Source organism: Lynx canadensis, chromosome A1 (genome assembly GCF_007474595.2).
Source record: "Lynx canadensis isolate LIC74 chromosome A1, mLynCan4.pri.v2, whole genome shotgun sequence".
Classification (NCBI taxonomy): Eukaryota; Metazoa; Chordata; class Mammalia; order Carnivora; family Felidae; genus Lynx; species Lynx canadensis.
The window spans coordinates 153798824-153811248 of NC_044303.2; the positions used below are offsets into that span (position 1 = coordinate 153798824).

General features: G+C 41.4%; 1 long non-coding RNA gene across 1 annotated transcript; it reads right to left on the reverse strand.

Moving 5' to 3' along the window:
• Window positions 1-698: 698 nt before the first annotated feature.
• LOC115520358 lies at window positions 699-6746 on the reverse strand. The gene is made up of 3 exons (XR_003970775.1): window positions 6712-6746; window positions 5507-5541; window positions 699-974 (listed from the first exon to the last, which is right to left on the reverse strand). It is a non-coding gene; the product is annotated as an uncharacterized LOC115520358 (long non-coding RNA).
• Between the last annotated feature and the right edge of the window lie 5679 nt (window positions 6747-12425).

Genomic DNA, 12425 nt, shown 5'->3' on the forward strand with positions numbered 1-12425 from the left:
TGCTTTACAAACAATAGAAGACAAATAAACACCAAATGTAAGTTCCTTACCAGAAAACATGATTCTTTCCACTATTTACAGAAAACTTTTTAATTCTCTTTTGTTTTTAATTTCTTTAATATTTATATTTGAGAGAGTGTGAGCAGGGGAGGGGCAGAGTGAGAGGAAGACAGAACCCGAAGTAGGCTCCAGGCTCTGAGTTGTCAGCACAGAGACAGACGCAGGGCTCAAACTCAAAAACCGTGAGATCATGACCTGATCTGAAGTTGGACAGTCAACCACCTGAGCCACCCAGGGACCCCAAAACCTCTGTTCTTGAGCAAAAGACCAAAGAAGTTCGCTGAAAACCATGGTTAAAATACTACTTCTTTCCCCAGTTACTTGGGATATCCTACATTGTAGTAACTGCTGGTGCATTTTATTTTTGGCCACTCAAGGGGCAAGAGATAAAAGGTCATTGGGTACTTGTTGGGGTGGAAAAGAGTGTTCCACTTATTTGGGTTACGATAATATTTATTGAATGCTCACTGTGTACCTGGTATTAAGCTTAGCCTCTGAAGAAAAGGCAGGTAAAAAAAAAACAAACAGACCATAGGGGCATCTGGGTGGCCCAGTTGGTTAGGAGTCCGACTTGGCCTCAGGTCATGGTCTCACGATTCATGAGTTTGAGCCCCCACTTAAGATCTTCTGTCCCCTCTCTCTTTGTCCCTTCCAGTCTCGTACTTTGTCTCTCTCTCAAAAATAAATAAACATTAAAAAAACAAACAAACAAGCAGCAGATCATGACTTCTGAGCTCCTGGAGCTTTCAGTATAATGGCAAAAGCAGCTATTGAGCAGTTCCAGATAAATCTGTAATTACCAACTATGTTAAAACCAGATGGAAGTGCTGTGAAGAGAGTTTAACAAGAGGGGCCCAGTTTTGAACATGTGCTTTACGGGAGTCATCATTGAAGAGTGACATTTCAGTTGAGTCCTAGGAGAAGCAGAGATTACTTATTTAGGATGAGAGTGGAGGAAATCCCTTCCCAGGCAGGGAAGATCCTGCATGAAAACTCCGAAGGGGAAAAGCAGGTGGCAGGCAGTTTCAAAGGGCTGCCAGGCCATTGCAACCAGAGCTAAGAGAGGCAGGGGGAGGGCTGTACAAGCTATGAGGAGAGAAATTGACAGGCCAGATCACACAGATACTCATGGCCTGGTGAAGACACTGGCTTTTATTCTAAGGGTGGTGAGAGCGCTTTTTAAGCCTTTTTTTTTTTTTTAATGTTTATTTATTTATTTTGAGAGAGAGCACACACATGCGTGCAAGCAGGGGAGAGAGAGAGAGAGAGAGAGAGAGAGAGAGAGAGAGAGAATCCCAAGCAGGCTCTATAGTCTCAGCACAGAGTCTGATCTGGGGCTCGATCTCACCAACCGGGAGGTCATGACCTGAGCTGAAATCAAGAGGTGGATGCTTAACTGACTGGGCCACCCATGGGCCCCTTTAAACTTAAAAATTTTTTTTTTTAACGTTTATTTATTTTTGAGACAGAGAGAGACAAAGCATGAATGGGGGAGGGTCAGAGAGAGGGAGACACAGAATCTGAAACAGGATCCAGGCTCTGAGCTGTCAGCACAGAGCCCGATGCGGGGCTCGAACTCACGGACCCGCGAGATCATGACCCGGGCCGAAGTCGGTCGCTTAACCGACTGAGCCACCCAGGCGCCCCTAAACTTTTAATATAGAGTAGTTACATGTACAGATTTGCATTTTTAGTCTTTGAGGGGGGCAAACTCATGTTTGGTTTGGTTTGTCTTCAGGTGCCCAAAGAGTAGCTGTTAGTAGCATATTACCTGTTGCTATTAAAATAAATGCCCTGCATCACTCTGGCTGCTGTTTATTTATTTTATTTTTTATTTATTTTTTTAACATTTATTCATCTTTGAGAGACAGAGTGTGAGAGGGGTAGGGACAGAGAGAGAGAGGGAGACACAGGATCTGAAGCAGGCTCCAGGCTCCAAGCTGTCAGCACAGAGCCCGACGTGGGGCTCGAACTCACAAACTGCAAGATCATGACCTGAGCCACAATTAGACGCTTAACCGACTGAGCCACCCAGGCACCCCTGGCTGCTGTGTGGAAAATAGATAGGGGGAGACAGTGCCAAGAATGAAAGTGGGAAGACTTGTTGCAGGATGCTGTACTCCCAGCAAGAGATGGTGGCATTTTGGACAAGTGACCGTGGTAGAGATGGGGCGAGGAGGAAAAGAGGCGTGACGTGTTTCAGAAATAGAATAATTGGATTGATTACTTACTGCATGCAAGGAGGAGAGGAAGAGGAAAAAATTAAAGATGATGCCCAGACTTTCCTTGGATCACTATGTGAAGAGGGACATAGGAGAAAATGTACGTTTTAAGGGATAGAGTGATCAATTTTGAAAACTTTTAATTTGAGATGTCTATAAAATGGTCAATGTAGGACATCAAGGAAGCAGGTATACAGGGCTGGAGATCAAAAGAGAGGATTAGGATGACAATATATACAAGGCAGTCCTTGACATGTGTGTCAATTTACTTTTTGTGATGAATGCTAATTTAGTACCTATTCTATTCTGAGCAGTGCTCTAGTTACTGAGATTATAAAGAGAAAATAGGTGAAGTTTCATATATGAAGCCCTTCGAAGATATGGTACTTACATGAACCAGAACATACAGGTAGAGAGAACAGGAGAAAGAGGAGTGTCTCAAGAAGGTGATAGTTAAGGTGAAAATAAAGACCGAGAACAAGCCATTCAAAGATCTGGAAAAGTGCTCCCGACCAGGGAGATAGCAACTGCAAAGTTCCTGAAGGAGAAGTGAGCATGGTATGCTTGGGGAACAGTGAGAGACCTGGTATGGCAGGTGTGAAGTCAACAAAGAAGGAACTAGAAGAAAGAAGGGTGTGAATCATATGGAACCTTAGAGTCCATGGAATAGTTTCTCTAAGTATGGTGGGAGTTTCTCTAAGTATTAGAGGATTTTGTATAGGGAGCGATGTTATATGATTACCATTTTTCAAAAACCTGTTGAGCTTGTAGAATCTAGTGAGGAACAGAGAGATCCATCAAGATACTACTAGAATCCTCCTGTTTCTACTTTAGTGCTATGGGCTAAACTAACGTCCTACCCAAAATGTACATGTTGAAGCCCTGGCCCCCACTGTGATGCTCTTTGGAGATGGGACTTTGTGGAGTAATTAGGTACAGATGAGGTCGTGAAGGTAGAGCGTTTATAAGAATTAGGATTTAGGGCCCTTGTAAGAATAAATACCAGAGAGTTTGCTCTTTGTCTCTAGTGTGAAGACATGGTCTGAAGGAAGCCATCGGCAAGGCAGGAAGAGGGTCCTCATCCAAATCCTGATCATACCGGCACCATGATTTCAGACTTCCAGCCTCTAGAACTGTACGAAAAATCCATGCTCTCTAAGCTGACTTGTCTGTGGTATTTCTTATGGAAACCTGAGAAGACCAGTAGAGTCCAAAAGCAAAAAATGACCTGTGCAGGTTGGTAGGGCCTATCCCTTGCTGAGTAAGTAATCTGGGCAGAGTTCTGATTTCCAGTGTGATCAAAGTAGAGGGTTTCCCTGGTAAGAGCACTGGGGTTTTGACTAAGCTTGAGCTCTTGGAACAGTGAAGACAGGAGAACATCTTCTAGGCTCTGGCAGCTCCTTTCACGTCTTTCAGTTTCCCTATCACACTTGTTTTCTGTCTCCAAAAAAGACCAAGCCATGAACAGAAGGAGAGCATTTCCACAGGTTGTGGAATTAGTCAGTTCTCCAAGGACGCTCACAACTCCATCTGCTGGTATTTAATAGATCCCTCCAAGCCAGAAAAATCTATTGATGAGTGGTAGCCTGTGATCGCCATTGCAGCCATAGTGCAATGTCGTAGAATGGTTGCCCGTCATCATAGTTATGTTGCAATTGCTTCTCACTACACTGAGCGCACGAAAGGGCCGTATTTCTACCCGTCAAACAGAATTTTGGTGCTGGAGCTCCTTGGAGATAACTGCTGTGAGTGAAAGGTAATACTGTGACAGTTATTACTGTCTGGAGAGTGATCGCACAAACAAGTGCCAGCTGCTTGTCCCTGTCTGGGACTGTGTAACAGAGTGCATCTAAATCAGACTGAAAAATCAAATCAGTTAACTTTAAATTATTTAAATTTTCCAGTGAAGCAAAACTGCAAGCATGCTAGACTATTCCTAGGATACCTGTTTCACAGCAGTGCGTTAGTGTCTATTTTTCCTTCTGAGGAATGCAGAGGCCTGAAAAAACAACAACAACCCATTTTTTGTTGGATGTTTGAACCTGTCCTGTTTTATTTCTCAGTCTGGATCACTGAAGAAAAGCGTCCTACCCCTGCCATATTAAGTGAATCACAACCAGTTTTGAATTACTTTCCCAGGGCTGCATCAAAGTGGCCCCCTTGACTATGAGAGTGAGAGGTTATTAAGCCTGCAGCACGCATTCATTGGTCACCTGAACCTACAGTGGTCATTATCAGAAGTAGCTGAGAAGCTGACAAGTAGCTCCAAATAGAGAATGCTACCCCAACCTTTGCTCGCCTAGTGAAATCTCCACAAAACTCGAAAAAGCCCTAAAATTCAGAGTCCCAGTTGCAGCCTAACACTGTTGTGAACTCGTGATTGCACCCCTGCATTACTGTGTCTCTGTTACTTCCCAAACCGTTTGTTCAAGGAACCCACTGAGATGGAAAGTAAACTTTCCTAATGCTGCTCAGACTTAAGGAGTGACAATGACAGAGATGGTCAAGTTGTTGTCAATTTTAGTTGAAAAAAAAAAAAGAAGAGGTTTAGACTAGATGACCAGAGACAATAGTGCTTAACAAAATATCTGTATGCTTTCCACATTCCCCAGCCTCCCTGACAGGTCTGGGCCATGTGACTAGCTCTGCACATAGGATGAGGGCAAAGGACCATGGTCACTTCCAGGCCTGGCCCCTTAAGATTCCCAGCCTGTTCCCTGTCTTGTTGTGGTGGTATAACAACAAAATGGTAGAAGTGATCACATATATATGAGACCAGCAAGGAAAGGAGAAATATGTATCTTGGTTATATTAAATCACTGAGATTTTTGAGTCTGTGTGCTGTCCTTCCCAGCACTGTTGATCCTGACTACTATGGACCAGTCTTCTGGCTGCCTTAGAGAATTGGTATTCCAGCGTTGTCCCTGGGTGGTGGGCCAAACTGATGAAGTAGTAGTCTTACCATGCTCAATTAGTGGTGATGTTAAGGCTTGGACTAATGGGCAGGAAAACTCAGTTAAATGCTTGCAGTTAAATGCATTATTGACTATACACACGAAGCAGTGGGATGAAAATTGTGGAAAACACCAAAAGAGTATACGTGACATTCATAGGAGATTCTATTAGAGTCAAGGGTAAAATAGTCAATGAATGAAACGGTTAAATAACATTGGTTCTAACAAAGAAATTCAAAATCTAAGAAGACCATTGTGGGTTGGACTTACCTGAAGAATCTTCAAGTAGAGTCAAAAGCATAGCACTGAATAAAACAAAAAAACAAAAGAAAATAAAAACAGTAAATGGTTGAGTCTAAAGAAGATTTTTCTCTTGGGATTTGCTCATGTTGGGTGCTAACTCTTCATTTTTTTAAACATATAATTTATTTTCAAATTGGCTAACATACAGTGTGTACCCTGTACTCTTGGTTTTGGGGGTAGATTCCATGGTTCATTGCTTACATACAACACCCAGTGCTCATACAAACAAGTGGGTGGTAACTCTTCAAAGCTGATAAATGTAAGGCTCAATGTCTCCATATATCATTAGGCCTTAGAATGGCTTATAATTATTTTAAAAATCAAGAGCTTATTTTCTCACCAAAAAACCTTACTTTAGGGGCACCTGCCTGGCCCAGTTGGAAGACCATGCAATTCTTGATCTCCAGGTCATGAGTTCAAGCCCCACATTGGGTGTAGGGATGACTAAAAAACATAAATTAATTTTAAAAATCCTTACTTTATATGATAATTTCTCAAAGATAATAATATACAAGCAGCACATAGCATGTAACAAAGGCAACTCAAAAAGAGCAAAATACCAACAGCAAATTGGAAACAAAATCCACTATAGGGGTGCCTGGGTGGCTCAGTTGGTTAAGCATCCAACTTCGGTTCAGGTCATCATCTCATGGTTTGTGGGTTCGAGCCCCACGTTGGGCTCTGTGCTGATAGCTTGGAGTCTGGAGGCTGCTTTGGGTTCTGTGTCTCCCTCTCTCTTGGCCCTTCCCCCAACTCATGCTCTGTCTCTCTCTGTCTCTCAAAAATGAATAAATGTTAAACAAAAATTTAAATTGTTGTTTATGTATAAAAAATTAATATAAAATGCCAAGCCACAAATATGCTTAATTGCTTTCGATCATTGTGTCCATTTTTATCTTTATGCTTTAAATGCTTACTGTCAATATTTCACTCTGAATGATAGGGGCTATTTGTCCAAAACATACCTTCCTTATATGTTTTCAGAAATCAATAATCCCCTTGGAGAACCTCAAAGGAAGGTTTTTTCAATCTCACTTAACTTTGCTGATTGATTTTTGTTGTTTACTGAATGAAATATATATCTGTAGAAATGATGTTATTTTGTTCTTTAAGGGAATTATTGATGTGGGAAACAAAGGCAAAGGAAAAGATTAAATTTCCTTGCTACTCACAGCCCATTGACAAGTCCTTGAGGCAGGCAGAGTGACCTTCCTCTGTGAGCTCAGCTGTTTTGATGATGACACTTTGCTAAGGGACGAAAGGCAATCTTAGCTTAACATTATCCTGACCCTCCAGGATCCTGTAAGTCTTTTTTAACATATAACAATTACTTTGGAAACTTCCTTTATCTCAACCCCTCAAGGTCTATGTTGGTAATCATCCCCAAAGCTTATAGCTCATTGATACACATCTGAAGGGTCTCATGACTAAGGTTTTATTAGATAGTAATAAATGACCTTTTTGTAACAGGAGCTACCCCCCCTCAAGGTCCTGGGAACCTTGCTTCCAAGATTACTTAGAGACTGACTCCATTCCTAACCCCCTCCCAACTTAAAAGTGTGTAATTAGTCACCTGTTAAAACTCCAGTGCTGGGCCCCTGGGTGGCTCAGTTGGTTAAGTATCCAGCTTCGGCTCAGGTCCTGATCTCACAGTTTGTGGATTTGAGCCCTGAGTAGGTCTCTGTGCTAACAGCTCAGAGCCTGGAACCTGCTTCAGATTCTGTGTCTCCCTCTCTCTCTGCCCTTCCCCCACTCATGATCTTTCTCTTTCTCTCTCTCTCAAAAATGAATAAACATTAAAAAACAAACCAAAACCGAAACCAAAACAAAACCCCAAGGCAGCTCTATCTGCCCACAGGTCCTATCCCTGTGCTTTAATAAAACTACCTTTTTGCACCAAAGAAATCTCAAGAATTCTTTCTTGACCGTTTGCTCCAAACCCCAACATTTCCACATTATTATCACATTATTATTTTTTTTGAATTGTGAAGTCTGTATTTGTACAGACTTTTTAATTGATGTTATCTCATAATAGTCCAATAAGGAAGTTTATTTATAATTCCTATGATGCAAATACTAAACCTATTTACATTTAGTGTAAGATAAAACTAGACTCCAGTTTGTATTCTCTGACTCTAGATCCCTTTGTCACCTTTTGTTCCATGAAACATTCAAAACTAGAAGAACACCCATTTTATTAAATGTCTAGTTGAGCAAAGCAGATAAGTAGCAGATAACCTGATTTAAACATAGAGAAGTAAAGACAAAATAGAAAAAGTTTTTTTTTTTTATTGACTCAATTGAAATGGCACAAAGTTAGTGGCATTGGAATACAAATACTTCATTTAAATTACAAATTATAACAAAGTTCTAAAGAGAACTAGTTGGAAAGTAGGACTGAAACAGCATGTATCCACAGATTGTCTAAAAAGGTGTTGTTGGTTTTCAGATGAGTCCCATGTATCCAGTCAATCAGTGCTTAATACCTTTGTTGTGTTTACATCTCTCTTTCTAGGTACTAGTGATACTAGTGATCCTACTGGATCCTATTGGATCCTATTGGTGCCTGTTATCCTCAGGCTTTTTTTTTTTTTTTTTTTTTTTCCTTCTAAAGATTGATTGAATTTCTTTTGAGGAATAGGTGATCCATGGTGTTACATTAGTTTCAGGTGTCCAACACAGTGATCTGACAAGTCTCTACACCAGCCATGCTCAGCACAACCATAGCTATCATTCTCCCCAGGCTTTTTCATCTTCAGTGTCTTCCCCTTCATCACAACCATCCCCCATGCTTATGGACATTTTCATGTTTCTTCTTACTAGGAAAGTCTTTCCTCCATCCTAAATTTCTTTCCATCTCCAGCCATTTTGCAAAATTTCTAAAAAGAATAGTGACATTTGCTGGTTTCACATCATTGCCTTCCCCACATTCACCATAACCTGGCTTTCATTCTTGACACCATTCCACTAAACTTTTACCCAGGAGGTCTCCAAGATCTTGTGTATCACCAATATAGAAGCCTCTGGGTCTGACTGTTGAAGTATTTAACATGCTTGGTTGCATGTTATGATTGTACTGTTCTGGACTTGGGACATTGCTTCAGAAGTGCTTTCCTCCTACTCCGCCCATCTCTTTTTTTAATTGGTTGGATGCTGAAATGGAAGTGGCCCCTAAGCTTCCATACCTGGCCCTCCTTTCTACTAACACTGAACAATCTCTGTTGCTTTCATTCAGGCTTCTACTGGGACCTCTATACATTGATGAAACAATGCAATTTATCCCCTTTTCTGATCTTTGCCAACCTGAGCCTGTATTTCTTTCCAAATGAAGACTCACCATTTCCACTTGGATGTACCTTGGTCTCCTCAGTATCAGCATTCCCAAAACCAAACTTTTTTTTCCTCCCAATTTTTCTTCTATGTTGTGCGCCTCTTGGGTGACTAGCATTATCGTGTCTCTACTCATCCAAGATAACCCAAGTCATCTCTGATGTTTGTGTCCCCCTCTTTGATTTCTCAAATTAAAAAAAAAATTTAATGTTTATTTTTGAGAGAGAGAGACAGAGTGTGAGCTGGGGAGGGGCAGAGAGAGAGGGGGACACAGAATTGGAAGCAGGCTCCAGGCTCCTTGCTGTTAGCACAGAGCCCGGTATTTCTCAAATGCTTGCCCTCTTCTTTATTTCTTCTGGTTCCACTTTAGCTCAGACTCTCACCATCAGTGTCCTAGACAATCTTGAGAGCCTCCTAATGTGTCTCCCTGCTTCTAGTCTTTCCTAATCTGGCACATCCTTATGATGATCTATTAGCATTAAAACTTATCTGTCATCAAATGTTAAGGTTGAATTCAATGTCATCACAATAACATTTTTGGTAGGAGACCCCTCCACCAGCACTGTTTGGTTAAAAGACTACATAAAACCTCATCTGTTTTCCACATGACTTCTGACCAGAGTAATATTTATAAAGAGAAAATATGTTCCATTACCCCCTGCTTAAGACTCCTTAGTGCTGTATTGTCTTCAGAATCAAGGGAAGGAGAACAAAGGTCTTAACTTCTACTCCATTCTCATTGTCCCACCTGTCTTATTTTTCTGCTAATTTGTGTTTAACTTCCAGACATCACTGTGCTCTTTAATAACTCTGGGTCTCATACATTCTGTTTTCCTGCCCAGAATGCCCTCTGCCCACCTGTTCTTTGCCCGCTAGATGTCTATTCCTCCTCCATTAGTTTGTCTCTGTATACCTCTCTAGGCTCATATCTCCAACATCCTCCTTAAAGTAAATGCTTCCCAAATTTCTAATCTTTTGACATTGCTCTTTCCTGCTTGGGAGCTTTTGTACCTGAAATTCTGCCTTGAATACCCTTTCCCTGCTTAGCTTGCCTGACACTTAGCCTTCAAAATTTAATTCAGATGTCATCTCCTGTATGCCTGACTCCCAGGCCATCTTCTGAACTTGGATTATAGCACATTTCACCACTACCAAAGCACTGTACTGTATACTGCTTGTTAAAGATAGTTTCCCATTTGATTTTTACTGCAGTGTTTTAGGGCACTAGTAGCTAGCATAGGAGATAAACTCCTACATCTAAGTAGCTAAATGCAGTAGAGATTTATTTCTTGCCTCAGTGAAGTCCAAAAGAGACGTTTCTGATTGTCAGGTGACTCTACTCCAAGCACAAGTTGGGGTCTCAAGTTCCATCTGGTGGTTCAGCCAGTTTCAGTAAATGTTTACTTTGTAAAGGGAAAGAGGGCACCTGGGTAGCTCAGTTGGTTAGGCTTCTGATTTCGGCTCAAGACATGATCTCATGGTTTGTGGGTTTGAGCCCCGTGTCGGTTTCTGTGCTGACAGCTCAGGGCCTGGAGCCTGCTTCAGATTCTCTCTCTCTCTCTCTCTCTCTCTCTCTCTCTCTCTGCCCTTTCCCCACTGGTGCTCTGTTTGTCTCTCTCTCTCCCTCTCTCAAAAATAAATAAACATTAAAAAAAAGAAGAAGAAAGAAAAAGGGGAAGGAAGTGTGGCAGATCGGGTCTGCTACTGTCATATAGGACTTATGCCCTACTCCCCTAAGCCACGGGGCTCAGACACGGGGCCACACCTAAATAGAGAGGCTGGGAAAGTGGTCTAGGTCTGTATCTGGGCAAAGAGCAAATGACTTGGTGAGCTGAGCAGTCAGCTAGTCTCTGCTAGAGCTGGACACTGCCTGTATCTAACACCAGTGCTGCTCATAGTCCTGACCCGTAGTTGTTGAAGGAATGAGTAAATGAAAGATAATAGATCTTTAAATTCTCAGCACTGAGCAGACTATTCCAATAATCCATAAAATAGCCCCTAGAGGATGTAGGGAGATTCAGAGAGGGACCGGAAGGGATTCTTAAGGAATTGAAAATGAGGTCTCTGTGGAACAATTAAATGTTTTGGATTGCTCTTCATGAAATAAAATAGCCTAAGAAAAAAGTCATCATACTCTTAAAAGTTAGCAAAGGCTAACGAAAGTACTCCAGATGTTATGCTTATTTCTACCACCAAGCTTTGTTGGTTGGTTGTTAAAGGGTTATGTGAGGTATAACTAGGATTTCTAACAAGAAACAGTGCCTATCGTGATTGTTAAAAAATTTGTAGGTTGTAGGAGATTTGCAAAAGGAGGTCATGATAGGTAAATCTTAAGTAATACCTTATCTATGGATCTTTGGAAATGCCAGGTGGGGAGATATTTATCTTTTTTTTTTATAATTGTAGAAATTAAAGTTAACTTTTCAGATTAAAAAATAAAATCTGAAGGGTGCCTGGGTGGCTCATTCGGTTAAGTGTCCGTCTTCAGCTCAGGTCATGATCTCAATGGTTGGTGAGTTTGAGCCCTGCATCGGGCTCTGTGCTGGCAGCTCAGAGCCTGGAGCCTTCTTTGGATTCTGTCTCCCTCTCTCTCTGCCCCTCCCCCACTCACACTCTGTCTCTCTCTCTCTCTCAAAAATAAATAAACAAAAAATTTTTTTTAAAAAATAAAATCAAATCTGAAATAGGACTTTACCCTCTTGATGCTATTCAAAAATTACTTTTTCTGGTTACTTTTACTGTGTATAATAAAAGATGAGAAAAGTTAGGCATTATGAATTAGGGTGGAATTTCTATAGGATTCTCCTTATCAGTTCGTTCTCAGTTATGAGAGAGTTAGAAGAAAAAGTGTTTGACACCTTCGTTGGTTTAAAGTTCTGAGGTGGAGGTTTTAGTCCTAGAAAATGTCTTTCTCTAAGCTCATGGTCAGAGCATGGGCAGAAGCACTTTTTTTTTTTTTTTTTAAATTAGAGAGTGCACACACACCAGCTGGGGCAGTGGGAGAGAAACAGAAAGAATCCTAATCAGGCTCAGCACAGAGCCCAGTGTGGGTCTCCATCCCATAACCATGGGATCATGACCGGAGCCAAAATCAAGACTCGGACCCTCAGCCAATTGAGCCACCCAGGCACCCCAAATATTTCCCCTATTTAAAGAAATTCTGGGATGCCTGGGTGGTTTCCTCAGTTAAGCATCTGACTCTTGATTTCAGCTCAGATCATGATCTCGCGGTTTGTGAGTTCCAGCCCTTTGTTGGGTTCTGTGCTGGCAGCATGGAGCCTGCTTGGGATTCTGTCGCCCTCTCTCCCTCTGTCCTTCCCAGCTTGCTCTCTATATCTCTTTCAGAATAAATAAAAGTAAACTTAAAAAGAGTTCTTAATAAAAAGGAAAAGAAATTCTTACCTTATAATAAAGTAGTGGGCAGAATATTAGGGGTGAGGTGAAGAGTACTTAATATTAGCCTCAGGTACACGTAGATCATTCACTCAATGTATTTTCAATCACCTGTGGAAAATTCCATGCTCATTACGGGGGTTATATTAAGTTCTATTATATT